The following is a 9,034-nucleotide window of genomic DNA, read 5'->3' as shown; positions in this document are numbered from 1 at the left end:
CCCTCCCTCTGAACTCTGCTCCTCATAAGAACTTGCCGAAAACGAATGGAACCGACCAAAAGATCAACAAAAGTACTCCATATTGGTCCTCTAACCATTTTATCCCTCTCGTAGCACTTATGCATCCTTCCTCTTCCTTATTAGCATTTAATAGAAGGAAAAAAAACAAACAAAAAGAAGCACATTTCCCAAATTTTATTAAATGTTTTAAAAGAATTGATAACTCATACAAATGCAATCCTAGCCATTGAAACTTATTTAATCCAATGGTTTAAAAAGTGTGTCAAAATGATTATTCTCACATTACAACAATACTAATTAAATAAAACTCGACTTTAATATTTAGATTTTGGAATTGAAACTGATTATTTTGACAATAGAATTAAAACTGATTATTCTAACAATAGAATTGAAACTGATTATTCACAACAGAATCACAACAATACCAATTAAGCTAAACTCAGACCTTCCTTAATTAGCACTTAGTGCTACATGACCCTTGGATTTACAGAAGCATATTTAAGCAGCTCCGGGTTGCTTTCAAAATGCTCCATGATTTCTTCACTCACACTCACCAATGCTTCTATTCCCTTGCCATCTCTTTTTTCAATAAAAATAACCAAATCCTTAATTCCAGTGCTCGGAATGCTCACCCATGCTGGCTTTCCCCATCCGAAATCAGCTTCATAAAAAGGAAGCCTACACCAACTTCCAGAGCATAAATGGTACATGTCAGCATTCCCTCTCAACTTTTCATATTCTTCATTCCTTTTCCATGCCTCAATAGAATCAAATGGTAGTTTTGTAGGATAAGTTGCGTTCTGTTGTTCAAGCCTGAAGGAAGTTGAGGTTCCACCCCACAACCAATTGGCAATGAGGGGAGTAGCCCAACTCCTTATAAACCCAGGCTAGGTCCCTTAACATTTCAATGTGGGACAACACTCTCAACACGCCCGCACGTGTGGCGAACTTTCGCCTAACACGTGGACAACACATATTGGGTGACGTGGGAGCACGTGTGCCATTGGGCCCAACACGTGAAGCCTATGCTCTGATACCATGAAGGAAGTTGAGGTTCCACCCCACAACCAATTGGCAATGAGGGGAGTAGCCCAACTCCTTATAAACCCAGGCTAGGTCCCTTAACATTTCAATGTGGGACAAACACTCTCAACAAAGCCCTTTCCTGAGTTTGACAACCAAGTCTTTTAGATCTATCGTCTCATCATCACTCTCTTCTTGACCTTTTAATAACGACGGTGTAGCGATGACGAATATATTAGCAACAGCGTTCCCACCCAAGGTTTGTGACATGGGTGGCTCAAACCTTCTACGCAAGTCCATAGCTAGTTTGAACGAAGATGGTCTTGATCCCAATGGTATGTTTGATGATTTGGATAATGCTTCCATAGCACATTTCCAAACGAGTGCTGAAAGTACGAGGATACGAGTCGGTGCATGAGGTGCCAATGCGCTGGCCAAATTTGATTGGAGGTTGACAATCTTTGGGGCATCAAAAACAAACCTCTTTGTTTTGTACTTGATGCCCACCAGCTCGGGTGGTGATGGTGATGGCTGTGATGAGTTTAAGAAATCTAGTGGTGGAAAATAAGACGCAGCATCAAATTTTGGGACCATGAAGGGTACCTGATCATCGACACCATCATCAAGGGCCATTTTGGCCCAACAACTGATGAAGGCGCTAGCTGTGATGCCATCAAAAACCTTATGTGACATACTTAACCCTATTGCTATTCCTCCACACTCGAACAAGTTGGCTTGCACAGCAAGCAACGGGAGCCTCGTGGAAACACCATCACCATCACCGTCAGGTTGTCCAATTGCTGGGACGAGCCCTGTTAGCATCTCGGGATCTGGATGTTCAAAAATCTGCGATAAGGAACATTTGACTCGGGCCGTCACGAACACAGCTCCAGCATCAGTGCATTGGATCATGTCATGGCCTTTACTCAATCTTCCTGCTAAAGGGTAGAAGTGAATGAGAGTTTTGGCTAATGACCGAATTAGATCCTGACAATAATCTCTCCCTTCATCCTCATGGCCACCATGTCTGTAGAATTAGCTCCACCTCCTGAACAAGTAATATTATTGTTGGCGGAATAGAAGAAAAGCGGTTGGGTGTAAGAGTGACTAAGAACCATCTGATCAAAAACAGAGAGCTTCGAGGAATGAGGAGTTGGGGATGATGGTTTGACTGTTTGCCTCTCAATGATTTCAACCTTGATCAAGTCTGTGGCCATCTTATTTTTTTTGCTATAGGCTATATCTAGCTCCAAATCAATATGACCGTTAGCTGTAGGCTATATCAAGTCTATGGCCATCTTACCGCTCTTTATAGGCAACAGAAAGGATCTGCATGGAATAACATAAATTAGTATAGTATGCCAACTTCTTCTGTGAGTGATAAGTTTGGTTAGGTGGGATTTTATGAAGACGAGACTAGTAGTTTTGATTGGTGGCTGTAGCTCAGAGATTCCTCCGAATAAAAAAAAAAAGCTGGCCTTAGCTTAGAGATTCTGCAGACCCGAAAAAATAGGGGACATTTTGGAAAAAGCAAAAGGAGAGAAAAATTTTATAGTAAATTTGGCTTACACCCTTTAAATTCAATTTTCCATACCTAAAACCCTTCACTTTTTGTTCCTATAAATAATACCCAATTTGTATAAGTAAAAACCCATGACTAGGATCCAACTCAGCAAGTTACCTAATTAAGCATAAAATCTGATTTATTGTACTTTTCAGATTCCAAAAATACCCCCAACTAAGCCATTATTGCATTTTGTATATTAATGTAGGAATCAATATGGAAACAGTTTTTAATTGGATTGTATATAATGATAGATGTTGAATTTGGAAATATCTCCAAATGGTTGTAATAGATGTAGGAATTAATTTTGGAACATTTTAAAAAAATTAACAATAAATTCAAATTTGGGTAATTGATTTGTTTAATAAAATGTTTATGTTATTTTCTTTTTATGAATTATACATGACTAATAATCCACTTTATAATTGTTTATGAATAAAACTGTACATACTAATTATGTTGAAAAAATAATGTACCTATTTGTTTTATGAAAAATATAATTTACCTAGTATGAAAAGTGTACATAATTATCTATTCCAATATACCTACATTAATTTTAATGTACTTACAATTAGGATTTAGGTATTATATGTCATCCAATGTACCTACCATTTGAATAATATACCTACTACGAATAAAGTACCTATTATTTATCTAAATAATGTACCTATTTTTTACTATAAATAATATAGCCTTTTTTCTCTGAATAAAGTACCTATTATTTGTTTTATCAAACGTAATTTTTTTAAATGAACCTATTTTCTCTCTCCAAATAACTTACCAATTTTTTTCCTCTAATAATGTACCTATCTTTCCTCTTCAAATAATGTACCTATATTTTATATAAATTATTGTGTACCTATTTTTAATTATGAAAAATATACGCAATTACAAAGTAACTGACTTTTTTTTTTTTGGGTAAATAATATACCTATATTTTATATGTATATATTTATATTATATTTTTCATAGGTACATTATTGGATATGTAATTCACATATATATTTTTTTTTTTGCAATTTTAGGGGCGAGATGTGAGAGGGAATGACAACTAAAAGAAATGGGGTGATTGATATGCTATTAATAGGGAGTATATTAATTACAATTATGGCAGTTAATGAAATGCTTGAAATAAATTATAAATAAAATATGAAGTTTAGTGGCAATGATGTAAAAACATAGAAATACTACGACCTCTTATATCCTACTGGTAATTTAAATTTGAATTTGGGTTTTCAACGTAGTTATATAGATAGATGGGTTTGTGTCTAGGGGATATCAGTTGTATGGGCTTATATTGGAGTCTCTCATAATTTTAAAAGAAGCAAAAATGGACAAAAATGCCCTTATTTATTTTTAGATTTCCTAAGGAATCTAATACATTTGTATGTCTTTGATTTGAAAGTTGAGTGGTTTTTTTGTCTTTTTTGAAAAAATTTTGGCTTTTTCCAAAAGTGAAATTTTTTTTATGTCTAAAACCTAAAAAACCTGAAAAATAGGCTGACAGATTCTTTTGCTTAGCATTTAAAGGCTCTCATATACAAGAGTTGTTAGATGGGGATTGTTTATTGGTTTATTAATCTGTTAGGTGGGATTTAAATGCTTGCGGACAGATTCTCTCAGGACATAGCCAGATTTCTATAACACATGTTCCATTGTTTCTTTAGCACATGTTCCTTCCAATGCATGTCTATAACACATGTTCCTCTTTTTTGGTATACGTTGAAAGCTAGCTCAATATCTGTATCTCAACAGCTTTTTAATGTTTATCTCCAGTGTGAGAGGACCTGGCACATGGGTGCGTCATTTGTCCTTTATGAAGCATGTGCAGTGCACATGCTAATTGATTTGTAAAAAAAGTAGAGGAGAATCTGCTATAACAGGTCTACGTAATAAGTTTTCTCTTGGGTATGTAGAAAAGATTATGGTGGGCCTTTCTACACCATAGCATCTCTGCATCTCAACCCTAATCCCTCATCTCATTTGAGATTTTTTTTCAGAAACAGAAAAGCTCCCACTCTTTTATCACTTTGTCAACGGCGACCAACAAACAACCTATGTCACACGTTGACTCATCTATTTCTCCATGGCAGTGACTGAGTCTTCCTCCCATGCACAGACTGATAAGCTCTCCTCTCTTTCGACAGTAACGAGGGCTTGATGCAAACTGCATGCGGCATCTTCAATCTCAACCCATGTATAATGTCTTACTGCTGTATGTTCAAATCTTGAACCCCATCTCATCACAGATTTAAGATTCACTGAAAACCCCACTCCTCAGCAACAATTATTTTCCTTGGTTTTGTTTCATATTTCTTTTTTATTATCTTCCATTTCTTGTTTAGCCTAATATTTTTTGGGCTTTATGTTGTTCAGGTTTTTTGTTGAATTCTTTTGGCATTCCAAGTTTACTTTATTATTAGTTGGATTTGCTCTCAAGATCTGCTTGGTGTGAAATTTTATATTTAAATTCCATTTTTTGGCAGGCCAGTTTGAAGTTTTAGAACTTGTTTCTTATTTATCATTCATATTATACGATTTATGCCTGGTAATAAATATTTTTCATAAATTTTGATTTTGATTTTGATTTTGATTTTTTTTTTTTTTTTTTTTTTGTGGTGTTGAATATGGATGGCACTCCTTACGTTCATAAGTAACATTATGCAATTGCATGAGGACCAATATGCAATTGCTTATGTAATCCTTGTTGCTTTTTAATGTTTGATCACTTTTAACATTTTTTTCACTGTTTTCTGTCTATTACACTCTGCATGCTTTAGGTTTTTCTTGTTTATGTTTCCTGACTTTTGTATAAGCCCTAGTTTTATATTCTGTCTAACCTCTTTGATATTCTTTCCATTTTGTGTAAGATCTCTAATTTGATGTCAAGAAATGATTTTTCATTCTCTGTTTGCCAAAGAGGCTGGACCAAACTATTGGTTAAGGCTCTGTTTTAGGGTAGTTTAGTTTAATGGTCATACAAGGATATCTTTCCAATTTGAATATATTTTAAGGGAGTTTTGTTCAATAAATCTGTTTTATTGAAATACCTCTCTCGTTGAATCTTATTTTCATTGGATCATGGCATAGTGTTGTTTTTCATAATAATCATATTCGTGTAATAATTATATCCATCAAATATGTTCTTGATGTTAGAGTAATACATGTGATTGAATTTTTTATATTATAGTAATACATAGGATTCACATTCTATATTGCATTTTGTAACAAAATTGAGAATAATGATTTTTATTTTATGTTTTATGTAGGTATTCAATGTGTTTCCTATTGGATGAGACTTGTTGAGACTGATCTTTATATTCTATATTTTACGTTGTAATAACCTATAATGTTTTGAAGACAATTTGTTTTAGATAGCCCTTTTTTGTTGGATTTTTGGTTATGTATATAAAGTTATTTAATTTATGCTATTGTAAGTAAATACAATTGCCATGCCAGAATATACCAGTTACAGATGAAAAATTACAAATTACCTGGTCTTGTTATTTTGTAGTTATACATCATTTGGAACTTAGAGTTCTCTAATATAAAGAAAATTGTGCTCATATTTCATTCGTACTCATATTGGAGACAATCCAAGTATTGTTTCTTTTTTATAAAAATATATTTTGAACATATTAATAATACAAAATAATGGTCTATCATCAATTATGGCGCTATGAGGTTTGGCATTAAGTTGCAAAAGTTGTGATCGCCTAAACTCATAAACCAACTTGGATTGGCAATAACGATCCACAAAATACCATGACTTAAAAAAATTTGTATTTATTCTAGGTAACATGTAATTTCCAAACAGGGAGCTACTAATTGCATAAATAAATGCAATTGCAAACTAATAAATGCAATTATTCTATCTTCGTTTGGTAATTGCAAATTACTTATAAAATCTCACTTGGAATTGGTAAACAAAAGGAGATAACATGGGAGGAGTTAAAGGGTGGATTGGCAACATAATGAGCAATTCCCAAACCGGGAAACATAAATTTTATGTTTTTCAATTGCAATTGCATTACAGTATGCAATTACCGTTGCCTATTTGGCAATTGCATTATGGTATGCCATTATTGTTGCCTGTTTGGCAATTGCATTATAGTATGCAAATATCATCGCCTGTTTGGCAATTGCATAGTATGTGAAACATGTTCAAATTTCTCCCAAGGCCTTGGTACTTGGCTGTATAAATGTGGTCCTTATTTTTGTAAACACAAGGATTTACAATATTAAGGACCCTTTTTATAATGTTTTGGACTTCAATGTTCCATAAACTTGTAAAGTATATTCATAATCATGTAAACACAAGCTCTACAAGTTCTACAACATTTTGGATGTTGACGTACAAAACATTATAAAAGAGGTCCATAATATTGTAAACTTTATGTTTACAAGAATAAGGACCAAATTTACTTCTCCAAGGTTTCACCATTACCTTAACATTGTAAGATAGATCATTTCTAACGTAAATTGTAACATTACAAGATTCGTAAATTGTAACATTACAAGATTATGGATTATAATGAACCTTAAAGTTGTAATCATAGTGTAAAAACTTGTAAATAGGAATCAAAATATTGTAATCTACGAGATTAAGGATCCATTTTACAAGTTTATAGAACATTTATGTCCAACCCATTGTAATACAGGTTCTCAGTGTTGTAAACCGTTGCGTTTACAAGAATATGAATCACGTTTACATTTCCAAGGTCCACCATTACCTTAACTTTGTAATAGAGATCCTTTTATTGTAATTTATGATATTACAAATTTATGGATACACGTTACAAGTTTATGGAACATGGAGGTCCAAAATATTGTAAAAGAGGTCCATAATACTGTAAACCCTTGTGTTTACAAGAATAAGGACCACATTTACAACGTTAAAGTCTACCCTTACCTTATCATTGTAAGAGGGATCATTTCAATTGTAAATCAGGATATTACAACACTATGGATAAGGAAGAACCTCAAACTTGTAATCATGGTGCAAAAAATCATAAATGAGAACCCAAATCTTGTAATGTGTGAGATTAAGGATCTACATTACGAGTTTATGAAAATCTTACATCCAAAGCAATGTAATATGAGTCCTTAATGTTATAAACCATTGCATTTACAAGAATAAGTACTAATTTTATATCTCCAAAGTCCACCATTACCTTAACCATGTAATAGAGATCCCTTCTATTGTAATTTATAATATTACAAGTTTATGAATACACTTTACAAGTTTATGGAATATCGAGGCCCAAAACATTGTAAAAGAGGTCCTTAATACTATAAGCCCTTGTGTTTACAAGAATAAGGACCACCTTTACTCTTCTCCAAAGTCTACCCTTACCTTATCATTGTAAGAGGGATCATTTCAATTGTAAATCAGGATATTACAATGCTATGGATAAGGAAGAACCTCAAACTTGTAATCATGGTGCAAAAAATCATAAATGAGAACCCAAATCTTGTAATGTACGAGATTAAGGATCTGCGTTACAATTTTATGGAAAGCTTACGTCCAAAGCAATGTAATATGAGTCCTTAATGTTATAAACCATTGCATTTACAAGAATAAGTACCAATTTTACATCTCCAAGGTCCACCATTACCTTAACCATGTAATAGAGATCCCTTCTATTGTAATTTATAATATTACAAGTTTATGAATACACTTTACAAGTTTATGGAATATCGAGGTCCCAAACATTGTAAAAGAGGTCCTTAATACTATAAACCCTTGTGTTTACAAGAATAAGAACCACCTTTACTTCTCCAAAGTCTACCCTTACCTTATCATTGTAAGAGGGATCATTTCAATTGTAAATCAGGATATTACAACGGTAGGGATAAGAAAAAACCTAAACTTGTAATCATGGTGCAAAAAATCATAAATGAGAACTCAAATCTTGTAATTACGAGATTAAGGATCTGCATTACCAGTTTATGGAGAGCTTAAGTCCAAAGCATTGTAATTCGAGTCCTTAATGTTATAAACCATTGCATTTACAAGAATAAGTACCAATTTTACATCTCTAAGGTCCAAAATTACCTTAACCATGTAATAGAGATCCTGTCTATTGTAATTTATGATATTACAAGTTTATGGATACACTTTATAAGTTTATGGAACATGGAGGACCCTTACAAGTTTTTGGTAACAATTTACAAGGTTTTGTTCCTGGATTACAACGTTAGGGTTCACCAAATCCATAATGTTGTAAATCATCATTTTACAAGGATATAGATCCACATTACAATGAATTGGTAGTGATGGACTTTTGGGATGTAAAATGGGTCCTCATTCTAGTAAACAATTGTTTACAAGATTAAGGACTAAGGGTACCTTAACGTCGTAAAGAGAATCCTTAAACTCGTAACTTACAAGTTTTTTGTAACAATTTGCATTTACATTTACAT

General features: G+C 33.4%; 1 long non-coding RNA gene and 1 pseudogene across 2 annotated transcripts; one reads left to right on the top strand and one right to left on the bottom strand.

Moving 5' to 3' along the window:
• Positions 1 to 341: 341 nt before the first annotated feature.
• LOC103330890 (cocaine synthase-like) lies at positions 342 to 2,341 on the bottom strand (annotated as a pseudogene). The gene is made up of 2 exons (XR_016127321.1): positions 1,181 to 2,341; positions 342 to 834 (listed from the first exon to the last, which is right to left on the bottom strand). The product of XR_016127321.1 is annotated as a cocaine synthase-like (transcript).
• A 2,192-nt stretch (positions 2,342 to 4,533) lies between these two features.
• Positions 4,534 to 6,955, top strand: LOC148916595 (uncharacterized). Its single transcript, XR_016126684.1, has 2 exons — positions 4,534 to 4,823; positions 5,878 to 6,955. It is a non-coding gene; the product is annotated as an uncharacterized LOC148916595 (long non-coding RNA).
• The last annotated feature ends 2,079 nt before the right edge of the window (positions 6,956 to 9,034 follow it).

This window comes from Prunus mume, linkage group LG5 (assembly GCF_029339155.1).
Source record: "Prunus mume cultivar Tortuosa linkage group LG5, ASM2933915v1, whole genome shotgun sequence".
In the NCBI taxonomy this organism is placed as follows: Eukaryota; Viridiplantae; Streptophyta; class Magnoliopsida; order Rosales; family Rosaceae; genus Prunus; species Prunus mume.
Note: the sequence above shows the minus strand (reverse complement) of the source record. Positions and strands in the feature narration are given on the sequence as shown.